Source organism: Meriones unguiculatus, chromosome X (assembly GCF_030254825.1).
Source record: "Meriones unguiculatus strain TT.TT164.6M chromosome X, Bangor_MerUng_6.1, whole genome shotgun sequence".
Taxonomy (NCBI): Eukaryota; Metazoa; Chordata; class Mammalia; order Rodentia; family Muridae; genus Meriones; species Meriones unguiculatus.
The window spans coordinates 33701322-33716301 of record NC_083369.1 but is presented as its reverse complement, the minus strand read 5'-3'; the positions used below and the strand labels follow the sequence as shown (position 1 = coordinate 33716301).

The following is a 14980-nucleotide window of genomic DNA, read 5'->3' as shown; positions in this document are numbered from 1 at the left end:
TTGTGGAGTTCCTGTCCTTTCCAGGTCTTACTATCTCCCACTTCTTTCATAAGATTCCAGTATGGCATCCCCAGATCCCAGGTATCCAGGGGGAAGTAGCCCTGGACACCTTAACATAAATGAAATTAAAAAAGATAAACATAGTTTTTTTTTAAGAACTGTAAAAAAGTTTTATTGAAAGTAACATGGAAACTGAATTTGGAAATGGAAGTTTCAATGCTAACCTAAAATTTTCAGAAATAGGAAAGCAAAATATGCAAATACACAAAATATTTAAGATCATTTTATGTTAGTTAAAAGGGGACAAGGAAGGTAGCCATAGGTAAAAAACATCTATAATTAAACCCAGTTGTGATAGTTTATCTTATGTGTCAATTTGACATTGCCACAGGCTGTCCACACATGTGGTGAAATGTTGCACTTCAGGCAAACATTCTGGATGGATCTGTGAAGCTGATTCAGAACATTTGAATAAACAGGTTAATGAATAGACTCAAAATCAACAAATTGCCCTTCCTAATATAGATAGATCTATTCTAATTTAGAGCTTCTTTTTCCTTAAATATGGTTTATTTATTCTTTGAGAATTTCATAAATATATTTTAATCATATTCATCCCCTCCTCCCAAATCTTCCCACATCTTCTCCTACTTCCCTACCCACCTAACTTTAAACCTACCCAAATTCATGCTCAGTCTTCCTCCCTTCCTCTTTTTCTTCCACTTCTTTCGCTGTCTCTGTCCCTCTGTCTTTCTCTGTCTCTGTCTCTCTCAAACAATGGAGTCCAGTTTGTTTTAGCCAACTATTCTTGGGCATGGGGCCTGCTCTGGAATGTGGTAAATATGCCAGGTGACAAATCATTGACATTCTCTCTTCTACCAGCAATCAAATGCCAATTGCCAATAGCTCTTCACCTAGGGGGTTAGACTTCTTGCCCATCTCCCCTCCTCCATGTTGGTATTTTGTCTAGTTTAAGCTTCTGTGTGTCTTGTCCATGCTGTCATAGTCTCTATTAACTCATCTTCCCAGGAAAATACTATTTCTTTGTCTTCATCCACCACTCTTGGCTTTTTCAAACTTTTTACCCCTCTTCCACATAGATCCCTGACCACTGAGAGGAAGGGTGTGATAAAGACATACCATTTAGAGCTTAAAATTCTTTAGTCTCTCACTCTTTGCAGTTTGTCAACTTTTAGGTCTGTGTGTCAATTGTCATCTCCTGAAAGAAGTTTCTGTAGTGAGGGCTGAGCAAAGTACTGATTGATATTAATCATACTGATCATATAGCAATATGTCATTAGGTGTCATTTTATTACTATATTAATTTAGCAGAATAATAATAGTACATTTCACCTAGGATCCATTACTTACTTATCTGTCCCAAGTTTCTCCTTTTTGACTGTCAGGTATGGGTTCTATCTCTTGGATTGTTCCGTTAAGCCATTCAACAAGTGGTTGAGTATTACCATAACACTTCATGTCACTATTGCACCATTGTACATATCTTGCTAGGCAGGTCAGTGTTGTAGCTTGCAGGGATCATAGCTTTGCTTGGTGAGAATGATGACTACTCTTCTCCTCTAGTAGTGTGCACAGCAACCTTCCAACAGTATGATCACTAGTAGGGATAAAGATTCTAGTTGAGCTAGATTTTTCCATGTTTGGAAGCAGCTTTGAAATTGGTGTCTGGACTAATGATAAAATTCTGAGGTTAATTTTAGAAAATGGTACATTAAAATATTATGCTAGTAAAGGCATCAACACAATTAAGATTTTAGAAACTAGAAAAAATAAACTGTACACAGCATAAGATTTGGCTAAATCATCTTCTAGTGTTTGGTGTAAAATATAACTTGTAAATGATGAGCAAATGTGGCTATTAAAAAGAAAATATTTTGGTGATTTTTTATATTTATTTATTTTTTATTATTAATTACACTTTAATCACTTGTATCCCCCCATAAGCCCCTCCCTCCTCCCTTCCCAATCCCACCCTCCTTCCCCTTTCTTCATGCATGCCTCTCCCTAAGTCCACTGATAGGGGAGGTCCTCCTCTCCTTCCTTCTGATCTTAGTCCACCAACCTCGAAAAAGATGCTGAAGGTCACTCCTCTGAGGGATAGTGCCTCAAGCCATCTCTACCTCTAGTCTTTGGCTCTTCCCTTGTATGTGATCAGCATTTAAAAACTGGCTTAACCTGCTCTTTAATTACCTCCCCCTGAGGGGGGAGCAGCATTACCAGGCCACAGAAGAAGACAATGCAGCCACTCCTGATGAGACCTAATTGACTAGGATCAGAAGGAAGGAAAAGAAGACCTTCCCTATCAGTGGACTTGGGGAGGGGCATACGTGCAGAGGGGGGAGGAAGGGAGGGATTGGGCTGGGATGAGGGAGGGAACCATAGGGTGAATACAAAGTGAATAAGGTGTAATTAATGAAGAATAAAAAATAAATAAAATTTTAAAAAAGAATATTTCTAAGCAAAATATTAAAGGTATGGCTTGTGCCTTCCTTATGGCTTATAGTAGAATATGAAAGAATAGAGGTAAAGTGAAGAAGAATTAGTAAACAAAAGCCACCATAATTTGGAGATTTGGAAATATATTCAGTGTATTCATATTACAGAAAAAATGAGAAAGATAATTATGAACAAAACACTAAAGGTGTGGGCCACTGAATACTTGCTAAAGAGATTATGATTGCCATTTTTGGACATTTTTAACAGAAACCAGGAATGGAGCTGGGAATAGAGAGGACAAAACAATATGAAGCAACATGAAGGCATGTTATCCAGATTCTTAGAGACTACAAGAGCAGACCAGAGATCCATGGATGTAAATGTACAATATTGTTAAAAAATATGAAACAATGATCTCAGAGACAATTCAGAGATATAAGGTCCTCTTTGTTTTGGACTGTCAGCTCATGTTTAAGATTCCTGCCAGTTCCTAGCCTCAGCGATGGAGAAGGAGCCGCCACCCCAGGATATAAAGCCAAAGAGCTACTTCTTTCTGTAGTGTTACTGATGGGACAGATTCTTAACTATATTGGGCAAGCAAGTGTTCTACCACTAAAGGATGTCCCAGATCCCAAAAGAATTCTTGAATTTTGAGGTGTAATTAAATTTGTCACTTCCTTTTTTGTTTTGTTTTGTTTCTCTCTTCCCTTTGAAATGGGAATGTATATCTGATACCTGCACTTCATTCTGTTTTAGGGTCACATTGATTGTCTGGCTCCACAGGTTCTCAGGTTCTCAGGAAAGGTTTTGCCTGAGCATCAATTGTATCTCAAGATGAGACTTAGTATTTTCAAATTTAGAGTTGACACTGGAATGAGTTTAGGGTTTGGGTGCTTCTGGGGTAGAAAAAATTGTTTGTCTTGCTAAAAGGAAATAAATTTTAGAGTCCACTAGCAAAATGCTACAGGCGAAATTGTGCCTGCTAAGTTCTTGGTTGATGCTCTAGCCTGCTACATGCTGCATTAGAGCCTAATTTAAGGAAGTGTGTAACGTTAAATGAGACCATCATACACTGTTATGAAACTCTCACTCTAGTCCTTGCTTGCTGGAACTCACTATATAGCCCAGAATATTCTTGAACTCATGGCAATCCTCTGACTTCAGCTTCAAAAATGTTGAAATTACATGTATAAACAATCAACACCTCACACTTTTGTCATTAAGAAAGAAGATAAGCATTAACATATCTCTCTCACTCTTCTTCCATTCACTTGGGGACACAGAAATAAGGTAGCCATCTAGAAGTCAGAAAAATAAGGTTTCAACACAAGTCCAAACTTTTATCTTAGACTTTCCAGCCTCCAGAACTGAATAAAAATTTTATTGTTTAGGCAATCCCTTCCATGATATTTTGCAATGACAGCTTAAGCAGAGTACAGTATAGTCTTAACTACTTTTGTTTGCTGAAACAAAAATACCCATCAAAAGCAACCTAAGGAAGGAAGGACTTAGTTTGGCTCCCAGCTAGTGGGTGTAGTCTATTATGGCTAGGAAGTCATAGTAGCAAGAACACGAGACAGCTGGTCATATTGCGTCCACAGTAAGGAAGCAGATAGAGATGAATGCTGGTGCTCGTCTGGCTTGTCTTTTTTTATCCAACCCAGAGTCCCCCACCATATGGAACTGTGCTTCCCATACATAGGTTGGATATTCCCACTACAATTGCTCCCATCTAGAAAGTCCCTCAGAGATATGCCCAGAGCTTTGTCTCCTAAATCCTTTTTTTGTTTGTTATTCTAGATCCCGTCAAACTGATAATATTAACCATCACAGATGCCCACATAGATTAATGTTGCATTCATTGGATTTCATGTTTCAACTTTACCACTAACTGATCACTGATTTGACTTTCTTCACACCTTCCCCCCCCCCCCCCCACATCTGACAGGTTCATATTTCTGCTGAGTTTTCTAAACCAATACTTGAAATTTATATAGCCTTTACCCTCATGATGCCTATTTTGGTCATCTAATTGACTATATTTGGAATTAACTAAACCCCCAAAATAGCTGGGCACACCTTTGTTTCCTTGATTAAATAATTTGAAATGGGAAGATGCACTTCTAATTCAGGGGATTGAGGTGGGAAGATCCACCTCTAATCTGGGTTACACTTTCTGCTGGAAGCCTATATAAAGTACATAGAAGAAGTAAGCCTGCACTGTCTTTGCCTACTTGTTCTCCCTCTCACTATCAAGTCCATTCCTTCACTGGAATTAGATCCTTTTTATTTGGGATTCTTACATATACTGAAGATCGGCTGAGACATCCCACCTTGCAGACTGAACAACTAATGGATTCTTGACTTATTCATAGGGAGCCATTGTTGGAACATAGCCTGTAAGTCATTTTAATAAATCTCTCTCTCTCTCTCTCTCTCTCTCTCTCTCTCTCTCTCTCACACACACACACACACACACACACACATATATATGTATATGAGATTTATTCTAAAATTTCTATTCCTATCTTGACAATGATATTCCATTACAACATACTTAATACGACATGAATTTAGATTCACTACTTGGCAAATAATAACACATTGCATAGATATATAATCTCTCTCTCTTAATTACTTTTCCACTGATGTGTCAAAGTATCTTAGCCAAAACAATAGAAGAAAGCATTTACTGGAGGCATACAGTTTTAGAGAGTGAGCCCATGACCATCATGGTGGGGAACATGACAGCAGCAGGAAGTCATGGTGCTAGGGCAGTGGCTGTGTCTTTATTTGTTGAGGCAATACCAACAAAGCAGCTAGAAAACTAACATGGAATGTTGTGAGCTTTTTAAACACCAAAGGCCACCCTAAGTGAGTCATTTTCTCCTTATTTTCTCATGCCTTATAACCTTTCCTCCAAAGTTCCACTAACTGGGTATTCAAGTATTCAAATATGTGAGTCTGTGAGGCCATTCTTATTCCAAACACCAGAACATCAAAATTTATGAAATACTCCTACCATATCCTCAGTCTTCAAATCCACAGGGAATATAACATTATCTTACATCACACATATGTTTTATTAATGAGATTATAATAATTTCTGTTGAAGTGACCTAAGAATTTGAGTGATTAAATAATGAAAGAATATTTATTTTATTTTATTTTTTACACTTTATTCACTTTGTATCCCCCCGATCCCACCCTCCCTCCCCCTTCTTCACCCATGCCCCTCCCCAAGTCCACTGATAGGGGAGGTCCTCCTCTCCTTCCTTCTGATCTTAGTCTATCAGATCACATCAGAAGTGGCTGCATTGCCATCTTCTGTGGCCTGGTAAGACTGCTTCCCCCTCAGGGGGAGGTGATCAAAGAGCAGGCCAATCAGATTATGTCAGAGGCAGTCCCTCTTCCCATTACTATATAACCCACTTAGACACTAAACTGCCATGGGCTACATCTGCGCAGGGGTTCTAGGTTATCTCCATGCCTGGTACTTGGTTGGAGTATGAGTCTCTGGGAAGACCTCTGTGTTCAAATTTTCTGGTTCTGTTGCTCTCCTTGTGGAGTTCCTGTCCTCTCCAGCTCTTTCTATTTCCCACTTCTTACATAAGATTCCATTCACTCTGCCCAACAGTTGGCCATAAAGTCTCAGCATCTGCTTTGATAGTCTGCAGGACAGAGGCTTTCAGAGACCCTCTGTGGCAGGTTCCTAACTTGTTTCCTGTTTTCTTCTTCTTCTGATGTCCATCTTCATTGCCTTTCGGGATGGGGATTGAGTGTTTTAGTCAAGGTCCTCTCTCTTGATTAATTTATTTAGATGTACAGATTTTAGTAGGTTTATCCTATAAGTCTATATGAGTGAGTATATACCGTGTGTGTCTTTCTGCTTCTGGGACAGCTCACTCAGGATGATCCTTTCCAGGTCCCACCATTTACCTGCAAATTTCATGATTTCCTTATTTTTCATTGCTGAGTAATACTCCATTGTTTAGATGTACCACAATTTCTGCATCCATTCTTCAGTTGAGGGGCATCTGGGCTGTTTCCAGCTTCTGGTTATTACAAATAAAGCTGCTATAAATATGGTTGAGCAAATGTCCTTATTGTGTACTTGAGAATCTTTTGGATATATGCCTAGGAGTGGTATAGCTGGATCTTGAGGAAGCGCTATTCCTATTTTTCTGAGAAAGCGCCAAATTGATTTCCAGAGTGGTTGTACAAGTTTACATTCCCACCAGCAGTGGAGGAGGGTTCCCCTTTCTCCACAACCTCTCCAACATGTATTATCACTTGAGTTTTTCATTCTTTGTCGTCCCCAAGAATATATTTTTTACTTATTTCACAGAGTAATTGCTGGTGAGTGGAGAATTCCAGTAGGTCTAATTTTGAAACAAACCAAGGAGAGAAAAGATATTACTACTTGGGATTTTGTCTGGTAATTGTGAAAAAAAAACTGACAACCCATGATCTCTTAAAATGATATTTGTTATTTCTATTCATATTCAATTGGCTAAGGGAAGTCACATGGCCACAGGCAACTTCACATGATGCAAAGAAAGCTAATACTCATGTAGTATCACAGTAAAAAGGAAGTGAATATTGGTGAATTATATCAATTTCATTCTTTTTTATTTTTCTTTTGTTTTTGCAACTATGTATTTATTTGGTAATAAAAATAATTACATTCCCATGTCAAAGCTAACACTACTATAATTTAACTTACACTAAAAACCTTGAAAAGTCAGTCACACCCCTGAGCTAGAACAGGTATATCTGACAAAAGACTAAAACAACATCATCTTTGTCTAAGTATTGTGATGAAAAAATAAAACTGGTAAATGCTCTCTTCTACCGTTGTAATCTACATGACTCATTCATACATTTCTGTGGTACAAAGCAGTATGACTTCATATTTTATGAGCCACCACATCTAACATAGTACAAGTTCAAAATATATTTGTACACTATTCTGACTCATTACTTAATTTTATGTGTTTAGTTAATTATTTTATTAAACTATATTTAAGTGTTTGCAGTTTCATGAAGTATCAAATTGCAAAATCCTTTTCAGTTATCCCAAATTTCATTATCTTTCATTTTTATAAAAATTTTATAAAAATTTTTATAAAAATGAAAGACTCACTAGACACAGAATTTTTTCAAGGCTTTGATTTCTAGGCCTCCTAAATATATAAAACTATTCGATTTATTTAAATATGTTGAACTTTAGTCAAATATATTACTTATCACAAAAATAGCACTGCTAACTCGTCTTCTTAGTAAAAGTTTACATTTTCCTGTGCCTATAGATATTGCAGGTATGACTGCTATGTCACATGTGCATCAGTAGACAGCATAGAGGAGAGAAGCTATGTCTCTCAGTGTTCTGACGTATGAACATCCTAATGATTAGTAATCTAACATTCCACGGAAAAAATAAAGCCTGAGAAGACCACCAGTCTGGCACAGATAGACTCCTAGGATGAGGAACAAGATAGACACTAGAAGATTCCCACTTGGGACTGTAGGTTGCAGGTGGGAATGAGCTTGAGGTGACCACCAAACTAGTGCCATGAGGCCTAGATAGGAAGTTAGCCTGAGATGACCACCAGTCTGGTGCCACACAGGAATAGGAAGACAGACCATGCCAGAGATGACCCTTGTCTGGCACCATGATGCACAAGCAGTGCATAATATTCCTGAGACTTTTCCTGAGACAATCTGAGACACTCAGAGACCCTGAGAGCCACTAAGAGGAGCAAGTAAGTGGTGGAGAAATGGAAGATAAAAAGAAACAAAAGGATATGGACACAATGAAGAGAGGCAGAACTGAAGACTTAGGGGTAGTGAGGAAAAGCCTGATTAGTAGTCAGTGATGCTGTCTGAGACAATCGTGGGGTCTTGACCTGTGCTGCCGCTGGTAGTCATGTCTGAGTCTGTGATTCTCTAGCAGCAGGAGTCTGTTACCACCAAAGGCCAGGTGGACATCCCTGGTCTGGGCTGGTGTCCAGGGGCATGTTGGTGTCGGGGAGCTCTACAGAGCTGCCCCCCTCCACACACACACCTTGACACTGTGGGAGAGCTGGCCCTGGAGGCATGAAAGCAGGAGGGTTGGCTCTGTCCCTTCTCAGCTGCAGCACTTGGGACAGTGAGTCCTGAACCTTGCCTAAGCATCACAGAAGAGCTGAGGTTGTGAGCTTGGGAGAGCCAGCCCTGACATTTTTCTGCTGTGCAGTGACATGAGCAAAGGAGAGTTGCTCCTTCTCCCCCTTTTACACATACCTGCCATTAGGCAGAAGAGCTGGTCCCAGGGTCATCAGAACAGGAGAGCAGACCTTGACCCTCATCCGCTCAGCATAGTAGAACTGGACCTGGATGTGAGGTTGTTGGTGAGCCGGCACTGAGGGTATGAGCATGTGAGAGCTGGCCCCAAAAATTTTCTTAGGTACAGCAGCATGTGCAAGGGAGAAATGCCCTCCCAGGCCCTTGCCATTTACAGCAGGCAGGAGAGCTAGCCCTGCAGTCCTTAGAGAAGGAGAGCTTTCCTTGCCTTTCACCTGGTGAAGCACTTGGAATAGCAGACCCTGCAGCTTGCCAGGGCAGCAGGTTAGAGCTCACCCTGGTTGTGGAGGTAGAGAGAGTGCAAGTGTGTGTGGGGGGGGGGGGGCTGGGGTTGCTGGTGAATCTACCCTGAGGGCAATGGAGTGTGAGATTTGGCCATCTGATCATCTCATAAACCTCTTAAGCACAGATCGACAGCATTAAATTGGCCCACCCCAACATCGACCCCATCAATGAACTGTTGGAATACGTGAAGGAGTCCGTCTTATAGATCCAAAACTACAGGCTCTCCATGACACAGGGTAACAACAAGATATCTGAGAGGAGTCCCAGTGAGTTTCCAATACTGATGGAGTAGCAGAAGCCAGAGGCCTCATACCAGACCAAGGAGTCATTGTGATAAACATTTGTAAACAAAGAAGTGTGGACAAAATGGGTATACTGTGGGACACACTGTGACACACTACAGTTTCCACAATGAGATTCTTTTTCTCTGTTGGGAGGGGGATTGTAAGGACAGAGAACAGGTATGAGGGGAAATGAATGGGATTGGAGTGCATGATGTGAAGTTCACAAAGAACCATTTATAGGGGCAAAAAGTCAAAAAATAAACTTAAAAAAGAACTAAATTCTCCAATGCTACTGCCTATATTCTTATAAATTACCTTTTGAATACAAGTGTAGACCAGACATGGCCAAGGAAGAGATGGCCCCTTCTCACTCCTTGCTGGGAGAGCTGGCCCCGAGGTCATCAGAGCACTTCACCTGGGCTCATAGTAGAACTGGCCTGGGATGTGGGGGTTATGGGTGAGGCAGCCCCGAGAGGGTGGACATGGGACAGCTGGCCTCACATGTAGCTAAAAAACAAACAGGAAACATTTCCTCCTCTGTTCACAGTCTTCAACCTATTCTTCTTCTAGGTCACTCTTCCTTGTCATCACAGCATATCTTATTGATATTGAGTCACCTTAAAAGAAAATTTAAAGCTTTCATTTGAAATCAGATTATTATTGTTATTATTTTTTGGTTGCTTCTGGTTTGCTAGGCAAACACTCACACAGCTACATCTCCAGCTGTCAAATTCAATAATCAAATTCTTCGTTCACTTTTACCTTCCACATAATGAACTAAATATTGTAAAAACAAAACAAAACTGAGTATTTGTGGGAGTCTTGAAACTAATTTGGAGCCAATTACAAACTAGAAGTAAGTGAAAACACTTATTTGTAACCTAAATCCTGAAAATTAACACCACTCTCATTTGGGGACAAAGTGGGGGCACTGGGGATTGAACTTAGAGTTCTCTTTTAGACACATGCTCTACAAGCTACCATTCCTAGGCTCAGTAGTTGTTTGTTTTCTTTTGTTTATTTTTGTTTTGTTTCAAGACAGGGTTTTAAAGTATAAGCTGCAAAAAAAAAAAAAAAAGACTGGAGTTGGGGAGATAGCGGGCAGCAGGTTTGGCACATCTGCTAAAGACAGAGAGCAGGTAGAGGAGCAAACTAATTTAGCATATAACATGGAAAACTTGAAATACCTTCAGAGTAGGATACTAGCATGGTGCAAGCCAATTAAGATCTAAAAACCCAGAATAGGCCAGAAACTGGCAATACCATGAGGTTGAAAAGAAGAGGCTAAATACGGATTGGTTGAATAAGTAGTTAAAAGGTCTACTCCTGGCTTACCACAATACTTTACACTCATACAGCCTACCAGACACTAACATCATTTATCCCAAGGAAGATTAGGATATTGACTCCAGACTGCAGACTCCAGACTGTGCAGAGGACAGAGGCGACAACATAAACTAATGATGAAGTATATACATTAGCAGTAGGATTCCAAGCTGCTTTCCCCCTCCCTAAGTGTCATAATACCTACAACCAAGAGCATTCCCACTAAGAAAATATAACTAGAAGAGCAGAGAACATCTATCGTTGTGTAAAAGTGCTTTCTGGGCAAGCTCAGGGAAATGAGTTCAAATTCCCAGCACTTATGTACAAAGAAGGATGTAGCTCCATGCACCTGTAACCCCAGTACTATAGGGTTTACAAACAGGAGGATCCTTGGGGCTCACATGCTGCCAGCACATTTCCAGGTTCTGTAAGAGACCCTGTGTCCCAAGGGAATGAAGTGAAGAGTGCTGGAGGAGGCCACTAATATCCTCTTGTGCCCTTAGAGCATGCACAGGTACCTGCAGGCACATGTGCACATACAACACACCCACACAGTCACATACACACATGCATATGCACATGCACACACACAAGGGATGGAAGGAGGGAGGAAAGAAGGGAAGAGGAAGGGAGAGAATGAATATGGAGGCAAAGTAGGATATTGCCTTGCTGTTCCAATATCTATTATTTAAACAATATGTGGACATGATGATACTTACAGAACAGCCTCAACAAAGCTCATTTGCATATATCACTCAAGAATGATCTCTAAGGTCAAGCACTTACGAGTTCAGATGAAGGATTCTTTTGCGAGTTTGCTTTAAGGTAATTATCCATTTTATTTAAAAAAAATAAAACAGAAGAGTACAAAACTAACACACTTTAGAATTAGATGAAATACACAAACCAAAAGAACCCAAGAGGAGGAGGCTCATGAAACAAGAGACCCACTTGTTTACACAGTAATCTGGAAGCCATAATATATCCACAGGCCTGTGCAGGCCTTGTGCATGCTGCTTCAGTTTATGTGAATGCAAGCTGTGCTTTGAACATGTTGATTTAGAGGGCCTCGTTTTCTTTGTGTTCTCCATTCCTCTGGCTCTTACATTCTTTTCACTTCTTCTTCCACAGGGCTCCTTGAGCCCAGAGGGGAGGGATTTGATAGAGACAGAGTGTTTAGGGCTGAATGTTCCAAGGTCTCTCACTCTGTGCATAATGCCTGACTGTGGCTCTTTGTGTTTATTCTCATCTGCTCAAGGAGGAAGCTTTTCCGTTGATGTTGAACAAGATACTGGTCTATGAGTATAGCAAACTATTTCTAGAAATCATTTTATTGATACTTAAAAAAAATAAAAAGATCAGTAGCATTTAGCTTTACACTAGGTCCCTGGGCTATCTAATCTCATGTTCTTGAAGTGTCAGGTGTGGTTTTAATTTTGTGGAGTGGGCCTTCAGTTAAATCATATATTGGTTGGTTATTCCAAGTTTCATGTCACCGTTATGCTAGAATATCTTGCAGGCAGGACACCATTATTGAGCCAAGCCTTTGTGGCTGGATTCATAATTATATTTCTCTTTTGGTAGCATGCAGAATAACTTCCTGTACCAAAGACACTAGAATGTAGGGGTAAAGGCTCTATGTCAGCACCAGTTCAACTTCTCTATGTTCAATGAGTTTTGTAAGTGTTGTCTTTAGAAATGGGGCCTTGTTGTCAGTTTGTGGAGAGCAATCTATACAGTCTTGGCAACAGCCTGTGTGGTTTCAGGATTCCTAAGAGACACATTTGGACAAACACTAGATTAGATGCAACCCAATTCTGGGATTGAAAGCTTCATTTGGTGACAAGAGATGGCCCGTTGGGCCTGGTCTCTCCCATTATTAGGTAATTATATTTAGCTTGCCTTCAGATATGTATATAGTTTAGGAAGTCTGTACTGCATTAGATTTCCATATTACCCCTTAAATGGTCCTTAATATTAGCTCCCTTATTAAATTAAATTAGGTCCCTATATTCCCTCCCTTATTCTCTCTCCCCTCTCTTTACTTTCTCTCCTCTCCCCAGATCTTCCCAGTAGAGCCATCCAACACCCATCCATAACTATTTTATTTGACCTTCCTAATGATATATACACGTTCCCTCTAGTCCCTTACTTTATACTTACTCAATACTCTTGGTTCTACATATTGTATCCTGGTTATCATTGACTTCACAGCTAATATCCACATGTAAATTAACACATAGCATATTTCTTTTTCTGAGTGCAGGTTATCTCACTCAGGATGATTTTCTAGGTCTATCCATTTGCCTGTGAATTTCATGATTTAATAATTTTTAATGGATGAGTAATATCCCATTATGTAAATGTACATTTTCTTTATTCATTCATCTGCTGAGGGGCATCTAGGTTGTTTTCAATTTCTGGTTATTATAAATAGAGCAGCAAGGAATATGGATTAGCAAATGTCTCTGGGGTGGTGGCAGTCTTTGGGTACATGCCCAAGAATGGTATGGATGAATCTTGTGGTATCTCAATTCCCAATTTTCTGGGAATTGAGGTACTCTACTGATTTCCATAGTGAGTGTACAAGTTTTAATTCCCACCAGCAATGGATAAGTGTTCCTCTTACTCCACATTCTTGGCACTATGAACTATCACTTGTTTTAATGATCTTAGTCATTCTGATGGGTATAAATTACAGTTTATTCATTTTATATCCCAGTTGTTGCCCCCTCCCTCATTCCCTTCCAATCCCACTCTCCCTCCCTCATCTCCTCCCATGCCCTTCTCCAAGTCCACTGATAGGGGAGGTCCTCCTCCCCTTCCATCTGACCCTAGCTTATCAGGTCTCATCAGGATTGGCTGCATTGTCCTCCTCTGTGGCCTGGCAAGGCTGCTCCCCTCTCAGAGGAAGGTGATCAGAGAGCCAACCACTAAGTTCATGTCACAGACAGTTCCTGTTTTCTTACTAGAAAACCCACTTGGAGTCTGAGCTGCCATGGGCTACGTCTGAGGTTGGGTTCTAGGTTGTCTAAGTCCTTGGATAGAGTATCAGTCTCAGAAAAGACCCCTGGGCCCAGTTTGTTTGGTTGTTGCTGTCCTTATGGAGCTCCTGTCTTCTCCAGGTCTTACTATCTCCCCCTTCTTTTATAAGATTCCCTGCACTATGAATTTCAGCATATGTTTTGATACCCTGCTGGGTAGAGTTTTTCAGAGGCCCTCTGTGATAGGCTCTTGTTCTGTTCCCTGTTTTCTCCTTCTTCTGATGTCCATCTCATTTGCCTTTCTGTTTTATTAAAATTTATTATATGTATTTAATTTTTTAAATTTCTTATGTTATTCAAATTATTATATGCATTAAAATTTATTATATGTATGTGTGTCTATGAGTATAGGTGTCCATGGAGTTCAGAATAGGTCATTGGATATCTAGGGTTATTGGCTGTCTATGCTACCCAATAGTGTGTTGGGAACTGAAATTCTGTCCAATGGAAAACAATATGTACTCTCAACTGCAAAGCCATCTCTCCAACTGTTTTAGCCTTCTTATGATGAAACAACACAGAGTGGTTCTCTGCCCCTGCCTTTGCACCAGAATGAAGAAATGTGGAGCAATTCCAGCGCTTATTTTTCTCTAGCTTTCTATCTCCCATTATGACATGTAAATAGTTTACATGTTAAAAAAGTAAACAGCCAGAAGTATTGGTGCACACCTACAGTCCCAGCCACGAAAAAGCCTTAGACAAAATGATTCCCTGAACCAAGTTAGTACAGGAGCAGCTGTAGAAAGATAGTGAGACTCGATCAAACACACAAAACAAAATAGAGAAAGAACAAGGGAAACTTGAAAGCAAAAGAAGGCAACCATTTAAATAACTTCAGATTCAGAAATGCCTTTAAATAACCTGTTGCTTCTCATTGAAATGCCATCTCCTGTTTCCCTTTTCCAGCTAGCTCTCCTGCAGCTTAATATGTAGGTCATTCCAAACTCTCTTCTGAGAAGTGTTCCTCACCATGAGGGACAGCAAAATGCCCCTTCTTTAAATCCTCAAACATTTTGTTCCAAGATCTATCTTAGCACTTAGCACAATGCCTCATATCTAGCACTTTATATTGAATTAATATATATCTCAGCAATGAAAAAATAAGCATTTGTGTACTAGAACATTGTTGTTTTTTCTTACCTAGAATAATTTTTCATCAACTTTTCTTATTCTACCATTCCTGCCAATCACTACCCCAAAGCATACATTTGCTATTCCAGAAATACTGTATTTTACTGT

General features: G+C 39.9%; 1 non-coding gene across 1 annotated transcript; it reads left to right on the top strand.

The window, feature by feature from the left end:
• The first annotated feature begins 7756 nt into the window (after window positions 1–7756).
• On the top strand, window positions 7757–7885 carry LOC132650249 (small nucleolar RNA SNORA17). Its single transcript, XR_009588629.1, has one exon. It is a non-coding gene; the product is annotated as a small nucleolar RNA SNORA17 (small nucleolar RNA).
• Window positions 7886–14980: the final 7095 nt, after the last annotated feature.